The following is a 12,241-nucleotide window of genomic DNA, read 5'->3' as shown; positions in this document are numbered from 1 at the left end:
CTAGCAACAGTTGTAATGCCAGCAGGATAATTACAATCTCTTTTTTTATGGAAGATTAGTGAAGATATGTGCAAGAGGAATAGACAGATTATCTATGTAACAACATCTCAAGATGTCTTCCACCTAGATGAACATTGAGATATGGTAGGACTGGAGATACAGTGTGTGCCTTTCAACCCCAGACATGGTAAAATATAAGACTGAAAACTTAGCTTGAGGTATAGAATAGATGGGATAGGCTTTCAGAGCTGTGAGGAATTAGAAAGCACTTCAGACTAGATGGGGTCTACATAGATAATTAGTAAGTGTCCCTGCAGAAAGGGTAGCTGGCACTGGTAAGGAGTTTAAAGTACTGAGGGACTGCCAGGAGAAATAAGTACATAGAGAATGACAATTAGGCTGGGAAGAACAGGAGTATTATGAGAAGATGTACAATGAAATTGCATGTTATGTGCTTGCAGTTGAAAGGAATTAGCCTAATTCTTGGATTGTTGGTTAGTAATATGAAGGGAAATAAATTCAAAGAAATTAAAGCATATGTATACAAAAGGAAGAAACGTAATAGCAATGGGAGATCAGGAGTTGTATGTACTTGGGGGCAAATATATTGTTATGGCCTAACGGAAATTTGCATGGTAAATAAGTGGGAAGGTCAATGCAGAAGCATAAATCCTCATCTGAAGAAACTAGAAGCACAGACAAAGACAACTAAGGAAAATACAACTAAATTTTGTTTGTATTATTTATAGATAAGGATGTCTACTGCACAAACAAATTTAATATCTGGCCTCCCACATTATTTTCTTACTAGAACAAAACTGCATGTTGAAACAATTATTGGTTGAACAGGAGATTGCTGTAGTTTGAATTAAACTCAGGAGCTTTGTGATGGGTTAAGACACAGATATACTGTTCACATGCAAACAAAACAGGACAAAAGTGATTTAAAATACATTTTTTAGATTAGCAGGTTAAATTGATCTTCTTTGATGATACCTAGATCTTCTAGAGCGATTTGAAAGACTCAGTGCCTTCATTTTTTTCCCACTGCATAAAAGCAGCACAAAAAGAGTCAAAATAGTTATAACAAGGCCGTCATGGAAGATTTTCATGTTACAAGTACTCAAGTTACTGGATTCTTCATGAGTTGAGGCAGATGAGAGTGTGAGGGTTAGAATGCCTAGTGGGTCTATTAAAATATTATATATTTATCTTTTTCATGTCAGTGGTATTAGACCCTTTGAGCCTATACCAGAATTCTTAGCAGAATACATCAGATAGTTTCTGATATCCATTATACTAGTGCAAATCATAGTAATGCCATTAAAAAAAAATCAGTGGATTATTGCAGATTTATACCGGTTTAACTGAGATCAGCATCTGGGAAGACTAACAATGGACAAAGATTCAATGGCAGTACAGTGGAGATATGGAGACATGGTCACCACTCAGGAAACTGGTGATAGTTAGTGGCCTTGTATGTAAGAACAGGTATATTTAAGATTGGGTTCAGCTCAGCAGACCAAGAATTATCTGATTGTGTTGGCTTCACAGATGTCTTGGAAGTTTTCCTTCTCTCCTCTTGTGTAGCCTACATAGCAAGAGCTTAGAAGTTGAGCGAATTGAGAAGTATTGATTTATTGAAGATTTAACAAAAGTGGTCTGGAAAGTTTTATATATTACTTTATCATATCCTTGTTGCAAGGTGGTACAATTTTTTCCTAAAATCAGTAGCAGGCCTGACAGAATTCTTAATGCATGCCTTAAAGCTGCTTTTTTCTAAATAAAGAGAGAGACTGCATTCTGTTTAATAGACTGACATGTATAGTCTTATTATTAGAGAGAGAACTTTACTGAATCTTGTCTTCTAAAATCAAGTTTAATGCAACTGTTAAGTAAGTCACTGGGAATAAAGTTTGTCCACCAAAAGGAGAGAACAGCAGCTCTGTGTATCCAGTACAGTATATACTGCAAATTAAAAAACATTAAATTAAAAAAATCACTTTCAGCCAAGAGTAATCAAGTCTGACTAACCTTTGTAATTCAATAGGGTTTTCTCTGCTCTCACATTTAATACTGGGCACATCAGCTATACTTTCTCCAAGTATATCTTGTGATAGTGTCTAAGCCCTGGTCTACACTACAGAATTAGGTCGAATTTAGCCGCTTTAGGTCAATTTTATAATGAACGCTTCTGCACAAGCAACCCCGTTCTGTCGGCCTAAAGGGCTCTTAAAATCAACTTCTGTAATCCTTCCTGGCAACGGGATTAGCTAAAATTGGCCTTGCTGGGTTGAATTTGGGGTAGTGCGGACACAAATCGACATTATTGGCCTCCGGAAGCTATCCCAGAGTGCTCCTTTGTGACCACTCTGGACAGCACTTTCAACTCCCATGCACTAGCCAGGTACACAGGAAAAGCGCTGTGAACTTTTGAATTTTATTTCCTGTTTGGTCAGTGTGGTGAGCTCAGCAGCACAGGTAACCATGCAGTTCCCCCAGAATCACAAACAAGCTCCAGCCTGGAACTAATGGGAGACACTGGAGCTGATTGCTGTATGGGGAGAAGAATCTGTGCAGGCAGAACTCTGATCAAAAAGAAGAAATGCTGATATATCTGCCAAAATCGCACAGGGCATGATGGACAGAGGCTACACCAGGGACACCCAGCAGTGCTGCGTGAAAGTCAAGGAGCTCAGGGAAGCCTACCAAAAGACAAAGGAGGCAAATGGTCACTCTGGGTCAGAGCACCAGACATGCTGCTTCTATGATCAGCTGCATGGCATTCTAGGAGGGGACCCTACCACTACCCCACCACTGTTCGTAGACACCGGCAAGGTGGGAGTCTCACGCAACACTGAGGAGGATTTTGTGGATGAGGAAGAGGAGGAGGAGAATGTGCAGCAGGCAAGCGGTGAATTTGTTCTCCTCAGCAGCCAGGACCTTTTCATCACTCTGGAGCCAATACCCTCCCAAGGCAGGATCCTTGACCCTGAAGCTGGAGAAGGCACCTCTGGTGAGTGCACATTTGTAACTACAGTATAGGGTTTAAAAGCAATAGTGTTTAATGTTTGATTTGCCCTAAAAACTTGGGATTCATTCATGGCCAGTACAGCTACTGGAAAAGTCTGTTAACATGTCTGGGAATGGAGTGGGAATCCTCCAGGGACATCTCCATGAAGCTCTCTGAAAGTCTTTGCAGAAGGTTTCTGGGGAGGGTTCCCTTATTTCGTCCTCCATGGTAGGACACTTTACCATGCCGAGCCAGTAGCAAGTAGTCTGGAATCATTGCAGCACAAAGCATGGCAGTGAATGGTCCTGGGTTTTGGTTGCATTCAACCAACATTCGGTCTATATCTTTCTGTGTTAGTCTCACAAGAGTGATATCATTCATGATCACCTGGTTGAAATAAGGGAATTTTTGTAAGGTAACAGTAAAAGCATGCTGGGCTGTTTGTGCTTAGCTAAAAGGGATCATCCCAGAGAATAGCCATGCGGCGGGGGGAGGGGTGAAGGGATCATCCCAAATGGCCAAGGAAGGGTGTGGGGGGAGGTGTGCTCTGCACATCCACCCAAAAACTGGAGCCCCTCCTTTTAAATGGCAAACCCAACTGGCATTGCTTGCTCTGGGAAAGGAAGGTGCTGCAGTTTGAAAACATCCCCACGTCTTATCAAGGCATTAGAAGCCAAACCCACATACCCTCTGGCTTACCATGGTTGCCTGGAAACAAAATTATGTTGCCCAGTAATGTGTGATGTGTCACCATACTGGCAGGCACTCAATATAAAAGGCAAAATGTGACCTTGTACCTAAAGCACATGTGCTGTCTGCTGTGAATTGCTAGAGTCACTGTGAAAGAGTCTCCCTTTTATCAGAAGGGGAGCCGTGTTAGTCTGGTTCTGTAGAAGCAGCAAAGAATCCTGTGGCACCTTGTAGCTTGCATCCGAAGAAGTGGGTATTCACCCACGAAAGCTCATGCTGCAAAACGTCTGTTAGTCTATAAGGTGCCACAGGATTCTTTGCTGCTTCTACAGAACCAGACTAACACGGCTACCCCTCTGATACTTGTAGACTAACAGACGTTTTGCAGCATGAGCTTTTGTGGGTGAATACCCACTTCTTCGGATGCAAATACCCACTTCTTCTTGCATCCGAAGAAGTGGGTATTCACCCATGAAAGCTCATGCTGCAAAACGTCTGTTAGTCTATAAGGTGCCACAGGATTCTTTGCTGAGTCTCCCTTTTGTTCTCAGAAATGTAACATCTTAAATTTTACTCTCTCTTTTTATCCCCCTGCAGGTGCAAATGTTTCTATGCTCCCCCATCATCTCCGTCCCTGAGGTTATCACAGATTAGAAGGCAAAAATAATTGCACTTGCAATCATATGTTTTCCGAGTTCATGCTGATTGCCTCCATGCATTCAGCTGTGCCCTTTCAGTGGGAAAGTCCAGGAAAGCATTAAGTGAGCACGATGAGAAGAGGCAGGATGCAATGCTGAGGCTAATGGAGGAGTAAACGGACATGCTCAGGCATCTGGTGGAGCTGCAGGAAAGCCAACAAAAGCACAGACTGCCGCTGCATCCACTGTACAACCACCTGCCCTCCTCCCCAAGTTCCATATCCTTCTCACCCAGATGCCCAAGAATGCGGGGGGCAGGGAAGGCTCTGGGCACTCAGCCACTACACTCCAGAGGATGGCCCAAGCAAGAGAAGGCTGTCATTCAAAACAGTTTGCTTATTGTAGCCAGGTGATTTGCCTCAACCTTCTACCCTGCGATAAACATCTCCCCCTTACTCTCACAGATATTATGGAGAACACAGCAAGCAGTAATAACAATGGGAATATTGGTTATGATGAGGTCTAACCTAGTCATCAAACAGCACCAGCAAGCTTTTAAATATTCAAAGGCACATTCTACCACCATTCTGCACTTGCTCAGCCTATAGTTGAACTGCTCCTTACTACTGTCCAGGCTTCATGAGCCATGGGAGCAAGGGGTAGGCTGGGTCTCCAAGGATAACTGTTGGCACAACATCCCCAACAGTAATTTTCTGGTCTGGGAAGTAAGTTCCGTCCTGCAGCTGCTCAAACAGCCCGGAGTTCCTAAAGATGTGAGCTTCATGCACCTTTCCCGGCCATCCCACGTTGATGTCAGTGAAACATCCCTTGTGATCCACAAGTGCTTGCAGCACCATTGAGAAGTACCCCTTGCAGTTTATGTACTGGTTGGCAAGATGGTCCAGTGCCAAGACAGACGGAACGCATATCCCCACCACATTTAGGGAAATCCATTACAGCAAAGCCATTCTCTATGACCTGCACATTTCCCAGAGTCAGTACCCTTGGTAGCAGAACGTCAGTGACTGCATTGGCTACTTGAATCACTGCAGTCCCCCACTTTGATTTGCCCACTCCAAATTGACCGATAGCAGTCAGGCGTTGCAAGCTTCCACAGGGCTATTGCCACTTGCTTCTCAACTGTCAGGGCAGCTCTCATCTTGGTATTCCTGCGCTTCAGGGTGGGGGCAGCAACTCAGAGTTCCAAGAAAGTGGCCTTATGCATGCAAAAGTTTCACAGCCACTGGGAATCATCCTATACCTGCAACAGTATCTGGTCCCACCAGTCTGTGCTTGTTTGCTGGGCCCAGAATCAGTGTTCCACTGTATCATCCAGCCCCACTGCCGCCATGATGTCCCAATTGCCACATCCCATGCTTTCAGGAATGTCTGTGACCATGTCCTCCTCACAATCATCCTCGTGCTGCCGTCTCTTAGCCAGGTCCTGCACATACTGCAGTATAATGTGTGAGGTGTTTACAATGCTCACAACAGCAGCGTGAGCTGAGCAGGCTCCATGCTTGCCATGATATGGCGTCTGCACGGGTAATCCAGGAAAAAAAGGTGCAAAATGATTGTCTGCAGTTGCTTTCACGGAAGGAAGGAGGGAGGGAGGGGAGACTGACGACATGTACCCACAACCACCCACAACGATGTTTTTGCCCCATCAGGCACTGGGAGCTTAACCCAGAATTCCAATGAGCAGCAGAGACTGCAGGAACTGTGGGATTACTCCATGAGTCAATGCGAGCCACGGTAGTGAGGACGCACTCCGCCGACTTAATGTGCTTAGTGGGAATGTACACAATTGACTATATAAAAATAGATTTTATAGAAGTTGATTTTTAGAAACCAACCTAATTTCGTAGTGTAGACATACCCTGAGTTTAGTACATTCAGACATTCCAGGGAGGCTGGTAATTAATTTCACCGATTACATTCAAATTGTTTCAGGTTAGATACAATGAAATTGATAAACGCAGGTTGTAAGAAAAAAACCCACCACCACCTGGGATATGACATTGTCTGTCTTGTTCAAACTGCAAAAATATAATTTGACATCCAAAGCACTACAATAAACTCATTAAACAATATGACACAACCAACCCTCTTGTAATAACTGAGTAAATATTCAAAAGGAGGCATAGGCAACTCCTTTTATGCTCTTTGCTTAGACTCAAGAAGGGCACAACATACTTCTAGCTGTAGCAGTTATCATAACTCACCACCTATCTAGCTATTGTTGGATGGCACTTCACTATATGCATTGTGGAAGAAGTGAGTTTTGAGGAGGGACATGGAGGAGGATATGGTGGTAACTGTATTGATTCTGGATTTAAAATAATCCCACTTGTAAAGGGCAACACAGAAGTAATTCTGCTGCATTAACTGTATTATGTGAGAATAAAACCGTTATAAGGGAGATCAGAGTTACCTCCCTCCCCTACACACCTCAAAATCAACTAATGGTTCCTTGGCAGCTCAGCTCACTTCCTCAGAAGCCTCTCTCCCCTCTTCTTTAAGTGTATTTTTTGGGTGGGTGGGTGGAGTGGGGGTGGAGGATGGGAAGCAGAGGAGAAGGACTGGGAGAGACGAATAAGAAGCCCATCTTCTGGAGGAAGGTCTTCCTCTCTAGAACTCCACTACTGTTTGTTTTAGCTCTAACACACAAAACACACACCCCACTCCACTCCACAGAGAATCATAGAAATGTAGGACTGGAAGGGACCTCGAGAGGTCATCTAGTCCAGTCTCCTGCACACCTCAAGACTAAATATTATCTAGACCATCCCTGATAGGTCTTAGTCTGTTCTCAAAAACCTTCAATGAGGGAGATTCCACAACCTTTCTGGGTAAGTTGTTCCAGTGCTTAACTATCCTGACAGTTAGGAAGCTTTTCCTAACGTCTAACTTTAATCTCTCTAGGTGCAATTTAAACTATTACTATTGTCCTTTCCTCACCTTATTCACTGAACATTTATTGCCTTCCTTTTTATAACAGCCTTTTACAGATGTGAAAACTTATTGTGACCCAACTCAGTTTTCTCTTCCCCAGATTAACAAACCCAATTTTTTCAGTCTTTCCTGGTAGGTCATATTTTCTAGACTTTTAAATCATTTTTGTTACTCTCCTCTGGGCTTTCTCCAATTTGTCCACATCTTTTCTGAAGTGTTGTGCCCAGAACTGGACACGCTACTCCAGTTGAAGCCTTATTAGTGCTGACTAGAGTGGAAAAATTACTTCTCATGTCCTATTTACAACACTCCAGCTAATATATCCAGAATGATGTGGTGATGGTGTTTGCAACAGTATTACATTGGTAACTCAGGTGTAGTTTATGATCCACTATAATCCAAAGATCCTTTTCTGGAGAATTCCTTCCTAGGCAGTCATTTCCCATTTTGAGTTTTGCAGTTGATTGTTCCTTGCTAAATTTAGTACTTTGTATTTGTCCTTATAATCATCTTATTTATTTCAGACAATTTCTCCAGTTTGTCAATCATTTTGAACTTTAATCCTGTCCTTCAAAGCACTTGCAGCCCCATCCAGGCTGATATCATCCACAAACTTTATACATGTGTGCTTATGCCATTATCCAAATCATTTAGGAAGATATTGAATAGAATTGTACCTAGGACAGATTCCTACAGGACCCCACTTAATATAGTCTATAAGTTTGACTGTGCATCACTGGGAAAGCATACTCAGTAGTTGTCAACTAATTGTGCACCCACTGTATAGTAGGTTTGTCTAGGCTATAGTTCCCTAGTTTGCTTCTGAGAAGGTCATATGAGACAGCATCAAATGCCTTACTAAAGTTGCGCTATCACATCAACTGCTTCCCTCATATCCACAAGATTTGTTACACTATAAAGAAGGATATTAGGGTAGTTTGACATGACTTATTCTTTGACAAATTCATGTTGACTGTTACTTATCACCTTATCTTCTGCATTCCATTTCCAGCTGCTTCATATTCAAGTTCCAAACAAGCTCATGCCCTACTTTCATCTGCCTTAGCTTATCCATTTCTCATCTGTTTGCATTCTAGAACCCAGTCCAAACTATGGCAAATCTGTAGCCTTGGAATAACCTTGATAGTCCCTCAGTGCCATCATTCAGACTTTCCAAGAGTTGTGGGTTTCAAAAATAGCACACTGTTACACCCACCAGTAGCTATCTGTTAATACACGTGAGAAGATTTTATATATACACTGCACCTACAAAAGTGCAGGAAGCCAAATTTGGCATGGACTTAATCCAATTAAATCAGTAGATTTCATGGAGAGTGGACTAATGCAAACTTTGATCTGGAAGTCCATGGTAAAATGAAGAGGAGTTTGCCAAGTGAGCAGGAGGCTCTCACCCAGTGACTGAGTAACTATTATGGTGCTTATGGAGTAAACTTTCGCTATACCTGTACTTTGTGGCAATTTATATGACAGCATTTATGAGCTACTTCTCTATCTAAAAGCAACATCTCAGCAATGTTCTGAACTGTTGATATGTTGATTTTGTTCTCTTACCTATAGTTTGGAAATACAGGAGGGTAGGATTTGTATGTGTTTTTACTTTATTTCCCCTCAATATGAGGAGACCTCTATGCTGCTTCACTTCATGGCCATTCTGTTACCAAGAGGTTGCCAATTTAAACTCCTCTACCCTAGTAGCTGTACTGATACTATCAAGTCATTTCAGGCTGACCCCTGAACAGTACTCAGATGGTTTCATGTTTTACTCATTGATCACTATCAGCCTCAGTCAGGTTTGAACAACTAAGCCTAAAGTGAAAGCCTTTGTATCCCATTACTAATGTCATAAACCATTCAATTTCCTACACCTTTCACTTTGTAAAACTCCTTGTCAGATTATGTCTTCTCAGTTTACTCAGAAAGGGGGCTTTATTCTTTAATACTGACGTACAAATTGATCCAAAATGCTTTCACCTATTTTAGGAAAGCATTAACTTCCTATCCTATAGACTACATCTTTTTGCCCTTTGTTATTATAGAACTATTGAATACATAGTGCAGATAGAGTCTTTTAAAATAACTTCAAGGCCATCACATCTCCTTTTCTCTTCATTTTCTTTATTGACTGCCATTGGTACATCTGAAAGGAGCTTTGGATTCCAGATGGCAGAGTACCTATGAGACTGGCTGTATCACACATAATCTCAATTCTTGTTGATAGGACCCTATTTTTTAAAGGAGATTTGAGGGGTCACAGTGTTTACCCAACAATAATTTAGAAAGACAAGGTGGGTGAGGTAACATTTTATTAGACCAAATTTTGTCACGGAAAGAGACAATCTGCAACATGTGAGTATTACTTTTAAATTTTATGATGTGGATGATCTAGTGGTTAGATCTGATTAATGAAAAGCCAGAAGGAATCTTACTTCTGATCTCAGCTAAACACTGAAAATCACTTGACATTGATTGTGATTTTACCCAATTTTGGAGCTGGGATGGCTGACACACAAGTCAAATCAAATATCAATCTTTTTTCCCCCCTCCTTCTCCTCCTCAAATGAAGACCAGGTGCTGTTTCTATAGTAGGTTGAGCTTTCATGAATAAGTACATTCCCCTAAAGTTAATGTGTGTACACACTGGTTGGAGAATGGCAAATGAAAACCAAGAAATGTGGGTATTGCTTTTCATATTTATTTAAATAAACCTTTTTAACTTGTGAAAATTATACAATTAACAGTGACTCTGGCTACTAATTTATCTTAGAGTGCTCTATAATAATTTCCTTATCTCTCTTTAATTGCACAGTCAGATCTGATCAAACGAAACCTTTATTTGCATTGTGAAATTATGAGCAACAAATATTTTATCTTTGTGTGAATAGCTAGTTAACCTTAAAAAAAAATCTTTTTTTATTAAATCAAAACAAAATCAGCAGGGTATCTTCAATCCAACTCATCTAATTTTTAAAGCACATTTATTTTTTATATTAAGCAACAAAATTTATTACAATCTGCTCATGTTGTGAAACCACCACCAAGCACAGAATGAATTGAAACAAAAAAGCATTATATGCTGAATGCATGTTATCATGTACTGTGCACACTGTCATTGAACTGCTTGCTACTCATCTTAAGTCTTTCCTGGCATTTCAGATAAATACTCTAAATCTGGAAGTGTATTTCCTTCAAGGTTCTTATTTTAAAACTGTTCAGGCAAACATAATTAACCACTCTGAATTCTAAGTTCAGAATGTAATTAGCCTTAAAAGCTGCAAGTCCAGAAGAACTACAAGTTCCAACCTAATTGTACATGTCCACAAGAGTATTATAGCAGTTGCTGGTCATTAGAACTATAGTTAAAGGTTGAAAAATAGCTTCCAACAGAAGCCTATGAAAGCTTTTCAAGACATGTTTTCTAAATATGCATTTTTGTGTTTAGTCTCTGCCTCAATAATTTATTTACTTATTTATTTTATTTTTTGAGGTGAGGCATCAAAATCCTTTCAGCCATTGAGTTGTGGAAGCACTTAGACACAGGAACCCTTTTCTTAGATTTTTACATGTTTGAAAACAGTGTGTCATTCCAGTTCAGAACAAAACCAAATTTCAAAATCCTTTAAAACAGAATAGTTTCTCCTCCACCATTCTTAAAACACACACCCTTTACTGATTTACACTTTAATAAGGAACCATTCCTACAGAACCATTCTGGTCTTGCTAGTAAACCAAATGCAGCATTTTCCCCCCTGCCCTCAGTACATATTCACCCAATAACTAAATTTAGTCCAGCAACCTATATAAATGTGTTTTATAACTAGATGTCACACTTATTTTAAGCATGCCACTTACCAGCTGGTGCTAGTGATGAGATGTGGTGGTGTAGAGTCTCTCCTCTGTTAGCGCTCCTCGTTGATAACTGTTCTGGCCCTGTGAATGTTTACTGCTTTACATATAGGCTCACCCTTTCCAGCATAAGCCTGTTGTACAATAACTTCTGGTGTACCAAAGAGTTTCTCCCCCCATCGTGGACCATCTTCCCATTGACTGACTCATAGTGCCACTCCCTCAATATCTGGCAAGGGAATTCCAGCCTACCTTCCACACTAGGTTCCAGCTCAAGGTCCCTTTAACCAGCAGTCAAGCTCTTTCCCTCCTGGACTTGACTCAGGGAAAGGCAGTACTTTATTTACCATTTGGCATTCCCTCCTCTCTGGGTTAGCTAGCCTCCTTACTCCCCCATCTGGGGGCGGGGAACTATGGGCTATCTGTCTCCATAGCCTTCAAAAATCCCTTCTCTCAGGTAGGTTCTGCAGACTTCTCCAGCAGTGCCCTCAGCTGCCCATTTCCTGTCTTTAAAGTCCAGTCCAGCTTGTTCCTGCCCAGCTGGGCTCCCACCCTTGGTCAGGGGCTTGCCTAGCCACCTGATTCCTCTCAGCTGTGGCCTGTTGGGTTAATTATCCCCCTTTTCAATCTGCTTTAACCCTTTCAGGACAAGTGTGGGATGGGCACCCATTACACTTACTACTTTTTTGGATTGGTAGGGGAACCCAGGCCCTCTCTCACTGGGTTTTGATCCAGGGACCCTTGACTACCCAGCCCTGACTGCCTCGCTAGACCATTACCTACCTTGCCCCCATCTTGGCCCAACTTCTTCCTGGGTTTCCAGTGTATTGGCTCTACTCTTTCAACCTCCTCCACTGACTCAGTGTAGAGCTTCTTCGCACTTTCTGCTGATCAGCTGGAGAGGAGTCTTTTACCTGACTCTGCTCCCTGTAGACCCCTCCACCTGTGTGCAGTATCCTGGGCAAACTCACTTCCTGCTGTGCCTTCCCAAGTGCTGTGGGCTCCCTGTTGCAGGTCTACCTTCCTTCAGGGAGGCTCTCTGCCAGTAGTCCCAACCAGCCTTGACTTCTGAGGTAGAGCC

The 12,241-nt window shown here is 41.9% G+C and overlaps 1 long non-coding RNA gene across 1 annotated transcript in view; it reads right to left on the bottom strand.

Moving 5' to 3' along the window:
* LOC120407251 overlaps nt 1–11,632 on the bottom strand; it is a 46,369-nt gene extending 34,737 nt beyond the window's left edge. Inside the window, exons 1-2 of the long non-coding RNA XR_005599861.1 lie at nt 11,508–11,632; nt 11,167–11,244 (exon numbers count right to left, since the gene is read on the bottom strand). This is a non-coding gene — a long non-coding RNA (uncharacterized LOC120407251). The remainder of the gene's footprint in view (nt 1–11,166; nt 11,245–11,507) is intronic.
* Between the last annotated feature and the right edge of the window lie 609 nt (nt 11,633–12,241).

Source organism: Mauremys reevesii, linkage group 6 (assembly GCF_016161935.1).
Source record: "Mauremys reevesii isolate NIE-2019 linkage group 6, ASM1616193v1, whole genome shotgun sequence".
Classification (NCBI taxonomy): Eukaryota; Metazoa; Chordata; order Testudines; family Geoemydidae; genus Mauremys; species Mauremys reevesii.
Note: the sequence above shows the minus strand (reverse complement) of the source record. Positions and strands in the feature narration are given on the sequence as shown.